We start from the raw sequence: 13,117 nt of genomic DNA on the forward strand, positions 1-13,117 counted from the left end.
TGTCACATGACTTGTGTGTTCTTATTATCCTAAAGACATGACCTGAAGTTAAATTTTCTTGACATCATTGTTTCAGGTCATTGTGCACTGTTCCTTTCATGATTCCACGACACTTTTCTCCTTTCTGTCAGTGTGTCAAGTGGAAAATATATCATTGTTAAATTGAGTATTTTACTGGTAATATGTGCATCATATTTTGTGTTATATGTGTGTACTCCCATTTATCAGTGTACATGAATGCATGTCTTTGTTATATGTGATTATCAAATTGAATATCTTATTGGTATCATGTATGTGTCATAACTGGTAATTTATTATTTTTGTGTACTCCCCTTTACCTGTGTGAGTGCATATGTTGATTTTGTGTGATTGTTAACTCAAATATTTCATTGGTAACGTGTGCCATGCATTTTCAATCTTATCATTTTATGATCTATTTACTTCCCTTTATCTTCTGTTTCATGCAGTCCAGATCACAGGGCATAGCATAGCATAGTATAGCATGGGCTACATGACCTTTGCTGTGCTGGTCAGATGTTTGCTATGACTGGGTGTTCCTGTTGGCATGTTCAGTATGGTCACACTGCTTGTTGTTCTGTGGAGGGAATGCATGTGTCGCCTTTCATCAGCAAACATCTCAAACACCTCGATAATACACTATCTTGTTTCTTCAGTCTTGCATATGTGTGTGTTTCTTTACCATATTATGTCACAGAATACCATAACATACCACACATGCATGCATGAGTGTGTGTGCGTGCGTGTATGTGAGTTTGAAGGCAGAGATGTCTGTGAATGAATTGACATACGATGCATATGATGAAATGTGTGAATGCACCGTGTAGAGTATCTCACCTTCATATGCTGCATTGTAGGTTTGAGACGCCTGTGAATGTATTTGTATATCTTAGTTGTATGTGCTACTTCAATATTTTTACTTCAGAGTGCTCGAATGTTCAACTGAAATGCATGTATATATGACTATGTGTCTTAGGCATATGTGACTATCAAATTGAGTATCACTGTTTTTTTGTTGCTTTTTTGTTTTTTGTTTTTTTTTGGTTAAATATACATTATGCACCCCCTCTATCTGTGTGTATACACTAATGCATGTCTTAGTTATGCGTGATTACCAAATATTTTATTGGTGATGTGTGCATTGTATTTTGCATTTTATCATTTAATACATAATCTTTTACCCCCACCCCCACACCCCCACCCCCAGCCCTCCAACCCCATCCTTCCCCCCTCCTCCCTCTTTATTTTCTGTTTTTTACAGTCTAGATCACTGTGCACAGCATAATATGGGTTATTTCTCTCTTAGAGATATAAAGTCTTCTTATCCATTTGCTATGTTTCTGCATTCAAGCACTTGCTCTCACTGCATAAAAATGATAAACAAACAAAGTATTCTTCTATCTTGTAATAGCAGGCAACTCTGTGTAGCAAAGGAAAAAAAGTCTATGTAGTGACCACAAAAGGAACATGTGCTGATGGCTGGATGCAGGAACTGTGAAGCTGATGGATGACAAAAAAAATAAAAAATCCAAACAGAAAAACAATGCAGCAGACAGACCAACATAAAAAATACCAGACAGATGTTTTCTTCCATTGGAAATTTATTTTTCTCGTGAAAACCTCCAAGTGGCAGAAAACTATGGACTAATAATTATTTTCAGTTTCAATTTCAATTTCGAGGACACAAAGTTTGCAGACTGATCCATATACACTAAATAATGCTTTTGGGGGGGAATTCAGCAATGAAATGTTTTGTAATCACCTTTACTTTCTTTTATATTTACACAACTCTTTTATCCAAACTCAAAATATGACAGTCCGTTGAAACATGATGACAGGACCACTTCAAATGTTAACAATAAAAGAAAAACAAATGACATAAAACTCTTTGATTAACAAATTCATCATCCACACAACTAAGGGAGATAATTTTCAAGGTCACTGAAATAAGTCTGATTGTCTCCACTTAGACTGTCTTTTGTATTGAAATCGACAGTGGGGTTTTGAAGGGAATGGTGGCTGGGGGTATTAACAGGAAAGTTGTATCCACATAATTGTTATCAGGTTCGTTCTCAACTCTCAAATAAACAAAACATCTCTCAGTCAAAGCAGACACATTTTCTATCAAAATCAACCATCTCCAAAATAAATGAAGTCTGAATATTACCAAGACCAACTACCACCACAACTAGAATGTATAAAAACACACCATATGTACACAAAGCCCTACCACCACACACATGAAGTAAAATGACACACCATATGTATAAAAAAAAAATAATAACCCACCACCGTGCACCACCACACATAATGTAAAATGACACACCATGTGAGTAAAAAAAATAACCCACCAATATGCACCACCACACATAATGTGAAATGACACACCATATGTGTAAAAATAACCCACCACCGTGCACCACCACACACATAATGTAAAATGACACACAATAAATTATGTGTAAAAAATAACCCACCACCGTGCACCACCACACACATAATGTAAAATGACACACCATATGTATAAAAAATAACCCACCACCGTGCACCACCACACATAATGTAAAATGACACACCATGTGAGTAAAAAAAACAAACAACAACAAAAGACAAAAAAAAAACAAACCCTAACACTACACATGTGATGTCAAACAACACACCATGTGTGTACCACTCCCAACCTTCATGAAGCAGTACACCACATGAACATGGTTAACAACTGTTGGAGAACTGATACACCTGAATTCAGGTCACAGACTGATCAGTTACACCCATACCAATATCCTGAAATGATCTATGCATGAAGTGTTACATCCATACAAGTATCCTTCTATGTGCACACAAACTTAACAGTTACATTCACACAAATATCCTGATATCATCTGTTCACACAACCCTAATCATGAACAACATAAGCTTCAAACAGACTTTCAAACTGACATAAAACCAGAACCAAATAATAGTAAATTGTAAGACATTTACAGGAATTCTCCAGTTACAAGCCACTCCTTTTTTTTCTAGTGTCTTGCGACCCAAAACACAGCATAAAAACAGAAATATTTATATTCACCTATAAAAGCAGAAAAAACATTAATCAAGATTTTCAGAAAGTCAGAATACCTTCAGTGCACAAAATCAAGACAAACAGTGCACAGCAGTACTTACGTCATGCATTAATCACTGTCCACAACTCAGTCAGTTCACACAACAGTCAATGGATGTTCAACACTGCCCATAAAAAGTGAAGGTTTTGGCTCATGAAGCCAGCTCTGTCATCTATACACCACTGACTTGATCAACTGTATGTGAATTGATTACCAGCGTGACAATGATGCATCAAATTCATACAATCAACAGTTCTGAGAATTTGTATGGTTCTTTACAGGACTGTGTGTATGTTACAGACAAGTTTTGGGTAGGGGACACACACACACACACACACACACACACAAACAAACAAACACACACACACACACAAACACACATAACCCATAAAAGGTGTATGAATTACAGTAATTCGTACTGATAATAAAAGCAAAATATGCATAACAGGCAAACATTAGTGATCCAAAATTAAGGATTGTCAATAAGAATTGTATGAAAAATCCAGTTTCCATATTTTCTCTTCTTTTCAAATACAACTCAAACACTGCAAAGTATAAAAAAATAAAATAAAATAAAATAAAATAGTATGACTATCCCACCTAACCCTGACAGCAGAATGACAGGAAACATTAATAACATGACTATCCCATCTAACCCTGACAGCAGAATGACAGGAAACACTAATAATATGACTATCCCATCTAACCCTGACAGCAGAATCACAGGAAACACTAATGACTATCCCATCTAACCCTGACAGCAGAATCACAGGAAACACTAATAATATGACTATCCCATCTAACCCTGACAGCAGAATCACGGGAAACACTAATAGTATGACTATCCCATCTAACCCTGACAGCAGAATCACGGGAAACACTAATAGTATGACTATCCCATCTAACCCTGACAGCAGAATCGCAGGAAACACTAATAATATGACTATCCCACCTAACCCTGACAGCAGAATCGCAGGAAACACTAATAATATGACTATCCCACCTAACCCTGACAGCAGAATCGCAGGAAACACTAATAACATGACAATCCCATCTAACCCTGACAGCAGAATCGCAGGAAACACTAATAACATGACTATCCCATCTATCCCTGACAGCAGAATCACAGGAAACACTAATAGTATGACTATCCCACCTAACCCTGACAGCAGAATGACAGGAAACACTAACATGACTATCCCATCTATCCCTGACAGCAGAATCACAGGAAACACTAATAATATGACTATCCCACCTAACCCTGACAGCAGAATCACAGGAAACACTAATAATATGACTATCCCATCTAACCCTGACAGCAGAATCACAGGAAACACTAATAATATGACTATCCCACCTAACCCTGACAGCAGAATCACAGGAAACACTAATAATATGACTATCCCACCTAACCCTGACAGCAGAATCACAGGAAACATTAATGACTATCCCATCTAACCCTGACAGCAGAATCACAGGAAACACTAATAATATGACTATCCCATCTAACCCTGACAGCAGAATCACAGGAAACATTAATAATATGACTATCCCATCTAACCCTGACAGCAGAATCACAGGAAACATTAATGACTATCCCACCTAACCCTGACAGCAGAATCACAGGAAACACTAATAATAAAAGAATAACAAACTCACCAGTCATATCTAAGGGAGATAATTTTAAGGGTCGTTAAAATAATGCAGATTGTCTCCACTTAGACTGTCACTGGCTCAGTGTCAGAATGAAAAATGGGGAAACAATATCAACAGGAGAGTTGTTATCGGATGTCTGCTACGCTGGAGGTTCATAACTTCTTCCGTATCATGGGTGAAGAAGGACATAAATTATATGTCAGATGTCAGGCCTTCTTCTAAATGCACTTACTTCTATAACCACCACCCTCATCCCCCACCCCCTCCACACACACACACAATGCCAAATAAACACATAATAACACACACATACAATACTGATATCTGTATATACACATGATAATTCCACCCTCATATAAATATTCATTACACACACACACACACACAAACACACTCCCATGCGTATGCGTGTGCGCACACACACACTCACACACACACCATCCTCATTTTATAAGGCATACTATTAGACAGTAAAAAATAAAATAAAATAAAATATAAAATAAATCCACCATAGCACTTTACGGCTATTGGACAGTCATTTCATGTCCACTGAGTCCAGTTCTGAAAACAGGAGGGCAAGGCCCAATTTTCTCCTTCCACCATTTTAGCCTGCCATGCACACATGTACACTACCACACATGTTGTGGATCAAGTCATTAGTAATGGCTGTTTAACAGCTGATTTAATTTTGGAATTAAGCAGTTTTTAACAGTATTTGTGTTCTGACACTGACACTGCTGTTTATGGTCAAGGTGACTGCTCAGGGCTGTACCACAACAGCACAGCTAAATACAAAATCAAACCATCTTAAACACAAAACTGTCACATCAAAATGACCAAACTGGCAAATAGCAGTGTATAATGTAATAATAATAATAATAATAATGGATACTTATACAGTACACTATCCAGAAATCTGATCTAGGTGCTTTACAAAAACGCTTTTGTTAACATAAAACACCACATCTATGTTACATGCACACACCAAAATGTGACTACACACACACACACACACACACACACACACACACACACACACACACACACACACACACACTCACTGCATACATACATTTTAACATACATGTGTATCTAACAGCTACCCCAACACATACGCACACATAGGCAGGCACAAACTTACATAAACACACGCACACACAATACACATTCATATACATGCATGTAGTTATGTACACATACATATGTATACACACATAGTCAAGCACAGCTAACGCAAAGGAAGTGGACCTGCCACACTTGAACTTATTGCTGAGGGAAAAGGTGAGTTTTGAGACGAGATTTAAAAGATGCGAGGGAATCAGAATGACGGAGGTTATCAGGGAGCTTGTTCCACGTACTCCAAGTGCCGATACCATTGTCTACAATATCACTGATTAATCACTGGAGCAAAACAGCTCACAGAGTACTTCATAAACTGCAGTAAAGAGACAACAAAAAGTGTCATGGCCTCCTGGAAAAAAACAAAAGAAAGGGGAGTGGACTGGAAAGGCAGACAAAGCAGACAACAGTGACAGAAAAAAAAGGCAGATGCAAAGAGAGCAACAAAAATGAGGACATTTCTGACACATAATTTCCAGGTGGGGATGCTATTCATGCTAAAAGACTTCTGGTATCCCAAAGGAGGGTACACACACCACACCACACACACACATGCAAAATTTTAACCAAACAAAAAAGTACAAATTATCACCATGAATATAAACGATTAAAGGAAAATATGAATAATAATAATAATAAAACAACTCTGAATGTTCTTGAATCACAGAAATGACTGAGTAACTCAAAAGTTATTACTGCATGACAATGTTTCATTAAAAATAATTCCACGTTTTTTTATTCTATTACTATAAAAATCATACACTCCAAACTCAAAATATGACCATCCATTTCAACTGGACAATATAACAACTTTAAACATTATCAATAAAAGAAAAAATATGTATCATGAATTTCTTTAACAAGCTGACCAGCCACACACTCGAAGGGAGGTAATTTTAAGGGTCACTAAAATCATGCAGATTGTCTCCACTTAGACTGTCACTGATTAGGCATTAAAATTAAGAAGAGGAAAACAACATTAACATGAGTTGTTATCGGATGTTCACTACACTGAAACATCAACTTCACCCATATAATGTGTGAGGAAGGACATTTATTTTAAAATGCACTTTCTTCTATAACACTGAGATACACACACAAAGAGGCACAGGCAAGCAAACAAATGCATGCATGCATGCTACTCACAAAAAACAACACACATACATAAATATACATACATCTCACTATAGACAGATGTCTTGATGAAGATATATATATATATACACACACAAGCTAATTACATCTACCTATCTATATGTATGTGTGCATATTTATATATATATATATATATATATATATATATATATCACACACACACACACACACACATCATTATCATTTAAAAACACATACCATAAAAAGGTTAAAAGATCCTATAGACTTTTAATGCTGTTGGGTAGTGAAATTCATATCCACCAAGTCTAGGTCTCAGAATGGGAAGACAAGACATAAAATGCCTGAGAATTCACTTGAAATATACAACGCACACACAAACACACACGCATGCACAATAATCAGTCATGTATATGCTATGGGGAAGGTAAGCCTAATTGTTAACAGTGTGTCATCGCGAACTGTTCATGTACTGCCCCACTTCGAAGTGTTCTAACGTCTACTTCGACCTCATTCTGAGACCTCCAAGAATTAGTCAAACATCATCTATTTCTGGCTATTTCAAAGCTCTTTCTTCTCTTTACGCACCACTGCCAACCTAGTTAACAAACATGCTCTCACAATCCTACACTAAAAGGGAAACCTGTAGCAGGACTTAACTTTGACACAGTTTAAAATGGCCGATTTGACTGGATATGTTGAATGAATTGTGCATTACCCAGTACTGGCAGAATTAAAGAAAGCATGTTGGTGACAGATCATAACGTCAGTTTTGACAGGATCCCCAAAGTAGAGTCGTTTGCAACGAGACCATAGGGTTGTTTGACGTGTCTAGTTGCAAACAACGCTGTACAGATACTGAATGTTCTCAAAAGGTTGTGTTTATGTGTGGTGTGCAGTGTGTGTGTGTGTGTGTGTGTGTGCATGTGTGACCAAAACCAACAATACAACAGTCTAGTGTGATATTCCAATAACATGTCTAATGAATTCAAGACCTGCTTCTAATTGTCCACATGTACCCAAACCCATTGTTCACAATTAGACTTGCCCGTTCGCATGATTTACCCTGAGGCACCTGTGCTATTTCAACCATTGAAACAAAGTTGAAAAGAATGACGAGACAAACCTTTCCTGGTGCAATCAACCGGAGAAAGCCTTCAAAATCAGAAGAGCTACATTTGACGATCGTACAACCTGTTATCTGTACAGTCACATGTTGAGCTGGTCACTTCAGCTGGATCGTTCACTGTCAGGCCTACCTACGCTAAACACAGCAGACATAAAATGCTGATATTAACTTCAAGTACACCACGCATACAATTATTAGTCATGAATATGCATGAAATAATCAGTCATGCACACACATGCAATCATCACAAATAATAGGCGCATAACATCAATCGATAATTAAACAAAGACATATCATAACAGTATGCTGTTCAACACTAAACAGAGACATTGTAACAATCTGCTGTTCAACACTATTTTACATTCAGGCATCCTATCACGCACACATATACTCCACCTGGCATGTTGTGGATCACGTTATTATGTATGGCTGTTTAAAAGCTGAACTCATTTTGGAATGAAGCAGCATTTACTGCTGTTTGTTGTGACACTGACACTGTTGCTTATAGTTCAGCTGACCACTCAGGGCCATACCAGAACTGCTCAACTAAATAAAACATTACACCTTCTTAAACACAATAACTTTGTTATTTCTGAAAACAAAATCCAACCAAAAAACCCAGACTATGACATATCATCTTGACCATTATCTCCATAAAGCAGATAAGAAAAGGATGAGCTAATGATGTCAGCCTTTCTGCTTATTTATCATTTTCAGGTGAAAAAGATCATGAAAAAGGACAAAAAAATGCTTCAAAGCCACACACAAAATACATTTAAAGGTAACATAGGCAAATAACACTTCAGAATGGACAGCTAGTGCCCATCCCAGTGCATACAATATCACAACCAGAACAAAACAGCATATATAGTTCATCATTAGACTGTGGAAAAGGCAAAAAAGCTGTCAAGGCTTTTTGGAAAAGAGATTGAAAAGGGAATGTGCTGGAAAGGCTGGCCAGCAGTGACGTTTAAAAAAGGTACAAACAAAGAGAACAAGAGAAAAGAGGAATTTTCTGGCACAAAATTTCCTCCAGGCGGGGATGCAGAAAGACTTCCGGCACATGAAAACACAAAGTGCATGCACATCTGCATTAAATGTATGAAATATCATCATTAATATTGATAATTAAAGCAAAATATGCATAATAAGCAAAGATCTTTATTTGAAGTTCTTAACATTTTGCTCTCAGAAATCAACAACTGACCCAAAATTAAAGAACACCATTTGCAGGTGATGTTTTTTTCGTTTTTGTTTTTCTTCTCTTATTTTCAAAATACATACTCCAAACTCATAATATAACAATACATTTAAAATTGAAAATGAAGCTACTGCAAACATTTATCATAATGGAAAATCAAAACTTTCAATATTAATAATTAAAACTCACCATCCACACATCTGAAAGGACATAATTTTGGGGGTCACTAAAATCATGCAGATTGTCTCCACTTAGACTGTCACAGACCTGGCACTGAACTGGAAAGAGGGAATCAACATTGAATTGAGAATTTGTTGTCAGGTGATCACTACATAGACTGTCATTTCAGCCATATATATTTAAGGAAGAACATTTATGTCATGGTATCTTCAAAATGCATTTTGTTCAAAAACAAAGACCCATACACACATAACAACACACATGTACACAACTCCAACAAAGTTAAGGGCCAGGCAGACAAACTGTCACCAAAATTAGACAAAGAATACAAAATGTAGCAAATTTCACAAAAGTTGACTTTTATTATCTGACAACAGTATATGAGTGAAACTTCACCAAAACATTTCTTTTTAGAGAAATCAACAACTAAATTACCCTACCCCCGAAACAAAATCAGAAACAATTAAAAAAAATTTTTTTTAAAGTCATTTGATTCACAAATGACACTTTAGTAGCGTGTGTCTCCCCCATTTGCAGCATTGCACTCTGCACATCTCTGCCTCATGGACTGAACAAGTGCTCTGATGATGTTCTGAGGCAAGGCAGCCCAATCCTGCTGCAGAAAACGAAACAGGTCATGAAGGTCTGCAGCAGGTGGGTGATTCTGGCACACCCTTCGTCCCAGCAGGTCCCTCAAGTGCTCGATGGGGTTTAGGTCTGGTGAACAAGCCTTCCAGTCAAGACATTGGATGTTCTTTTCCTGAAGGTAGTCCCTGACCACCCTAGCACAGTGGGGTGTGGCGTTGTCATCCATGAAGATGGCTCCAGGACCCATGGCCTGGAGGGCAGGCTCGATCAGTGGCTGAACGATCATGTCTCTGTCCCTCAAGCCAGTGAGGGTCCCTTGCACAAGGTGCAGGGGAGCTCTGCCCCTCAAGTGGATGCATCCCTACACCATCAAGAGAGCTGCCTCCAAACGAATTGTGCTCACGGACACAGCCATGTGCATAGCACTCACCTGGGCATCTCCTAACACAAATGCAGGCATCATTGTGGGACAGGGTGAAACGAGACTCATCTGTAAACAGCACTCTGCCCCACTGCTGTCTCATCCACCGATGATATTGCTGGCTCCAGGCCAGACATGAAACACACTCATCTGTGTGCCTGAGTCAGTGGAACTCTAACAGCTGCCCTCCTGGAATGCAACCCTGCTTCAACAAGGTGAGAGCGAACAGTCTTTTGGCTAATGTTGTCAGTAGCCTGCCTGAGCCACATCCTGAGGTCACTGGCAGTTCTGGGTGTTGCTCAGAGCTGAGGGAACAATGAAACAATCGTCACGTGGGCCTGTCGGTCTTGGTCTGCCTGAACAAGGACGGTGTTTGGCGGATCCAGTCGTTTGGAACCTCTCGTTTAGCTGCTGAATTACTGAGTGGCTTACTCTAAGACATCTGCCCCCTTCTCGTCCACAAATTCCATCTTGCAGCCATGCCAGAGCTCTGCAGAGATCTTGTGCTGTAAGTTGTTGTCTTGGTGGCATGTTGTTTCACCTCGATTTTAGCCCAGATTTTATAACCAAATTCAACGCTATTCATCTGAAATGTGTTCACAGTACACGCCTTATGTTCATGCCTCTGGCAAATTTTAAAATGAATCAGCAGGTTTGAAGCTGAGAAACTGCCTTCTCAGTAAAAAAAAATAAAATAAAAAAAATGCAAAACTTGCAACTTTCCTGCACATTTGCACGCCTTAGCTCAAAGGTCAGGATAGAGTATACACAGGCTCAGTTGGTGTAAACGTTGACTGCAATGATCCAATCTTAAACTGATGTTAAAAGTCTTCCTTCTTTCTAAAAAAGATGATATCTTAAACAATCTAAATTGTCTTTGTGGCCCTGAACTTTCTTGGAATAGTATATGTGCATACTCATTTCACAATCATATACATATATGGTAATTAAAACCCAGTATATCACACACACATCACACTCATTTTAATACCACACCACTGAAAGGTTGGAAGTCCTTCAACCTTGTTGAAACAGGGCCTCCAACCATGATCGCTGCTGAACACTGGATCACAGGTCCAACCATTTCTGCAACAGTGCCTCTCAGAATACTCTTATCTCCAATAAGAGCAACTTATTTGTGGTATACAACACATACACAATATGTGAGAATTACGCTCATGTGTTTACATAAAAAGCATAAACTGCATAAAAGTTAACTTAATGTAAGCTACACACACAATGATCATACTCATACACATGCAATATCACAGTATATATTTATATAAAATGCTTTGTGGATTTTAACTTAAGAGTAGGATACTAAGAGAAAGGTAAACAGGAAAAAATAAATAAAATGACTTCCCAATTCCCCGATGAACTGGTCACAAGTGCCAGTGTGTGAGGGGGAAAAGTATAACTGTTCTTAAAATCCAGTACCTAGGTCAAACAGCATTTTGTATACACTTTCCCCCCTCAAAAACAACAACAATAATGAATAAAAGATATGCTTCTATAAAGTCTGGTCACCTACCTGACCATGCATATATCTTAATAAATCTACAACATGTTGTCTTTGTCATTCTGTGTGTGTGTGTGTGCATGTGTGTGTGTGTGTGTGCCATTTTTTTTAAAGTTATACCAATAAACTAAAATATATTCTAAATGGAATAGGAAGTATTCCTTCACACTGTCTTTTTAGTTTATGTTCTTTATTTTCTGTTAAGTTGTCCTCTTACCTCATTTACTTAACAATTCATTCTAATTCTCTGACTGTTCACCACTTCTACATATAAGAGTCTATCACAGTTTCTTCCTATCAACAATTTTTTTTTTTTAAACAACAACAAAACAAAACAAAAAAAAAGCACAGCTTATCAAAGTGAAAAATATATCCAGAAATAGAAATAAATAAGACTGAACTATACAAAATGAAACTTGGCCTGATTTTCTGATCTTAAAACCTCCCTTACATTATCCAACTTCTGTTGCTTTGGAATGGAATCTAACCTTTCAGTTCTGAGTAACTTGAATTAACATGTAATTTTCCTCATGCGAAATATATATGATGCCTGTTGTTGTTTTTTTGTTTTTTTTATACTAAATATTTGCAAATGTCTTCAGAAATAATGAACTGAGAAGATGGACTCTGTACAACGACTGACAGCAAGGTTATTGGGATCGCCTACTGCAGACACAAACTGTATTCATTGCAAATATCCACTGATCCAGTTTAATGAAAACTTTCCTATCTAAGTACATCAATTTTGGGGCCCATTTAAACGAAACTTTTAGTGTGTTTTGCAATGTGATTAGGAATATAATAATTATGCCCAAAATATGTTGCATGTAACCAATTCCTCTAATTAAGAATTAGGCATAATACCACGCGAAATTACCAATATCTGAAGCCGGCATGTTGTTGTTTATCTTAGCATGGTAAGCGGGACCTGAAATGAGAAAGAACGGCTCTCTGACTCAAACAAAATGAATGTGTCACAGCGACGACTATTTGGGAAAGGCAAGAAGTCTGCATGTTAGTTTCGCGACTGAGGCGGAACAAATATCGAGTACACTTATCCTAAAAACTG

General features: G+C 37.7%; 1 long non-coding RNA gene across 1 annotated transcript; it reads right to left on the bottom strand.

The window, feature by feature from the left end:
- Positions 1 to 2,546: 2,546 nt before the first annotated feature.
- LOC143288333 (uncharacterized) lies at positions 2,547 to 12,443 on the bottom strand. The gene is made up of 3 exons (XR_013056081.1): positions 11,526 to 12,443; positions 9,530 to 9,618; positions 2,547 to 8,274 (listed from the first exon to the last, which is right to left on the bottom strand). It is a non-coding gene; the product is annotated as an uncharacterized LOC143288333 (long non-coding RNA).
- Positions 12,444 to 13,117: the final 674 nt, after the last annotated feature.

Source organism: Babylonia areolata, chromosome 12 (genome assembly GCF_041734735.1).
Source record: "Babylonia areolata isolate BAREFJ2019XMU chromosome 12, ASM4173473v1, whole genome shotgun sequence".
NCBI lineage: Eukaryota > Metazoa > Mollusca > Gastropoda > Neogastropoda > Buccinidae > Babylonia > Babylonia areolata.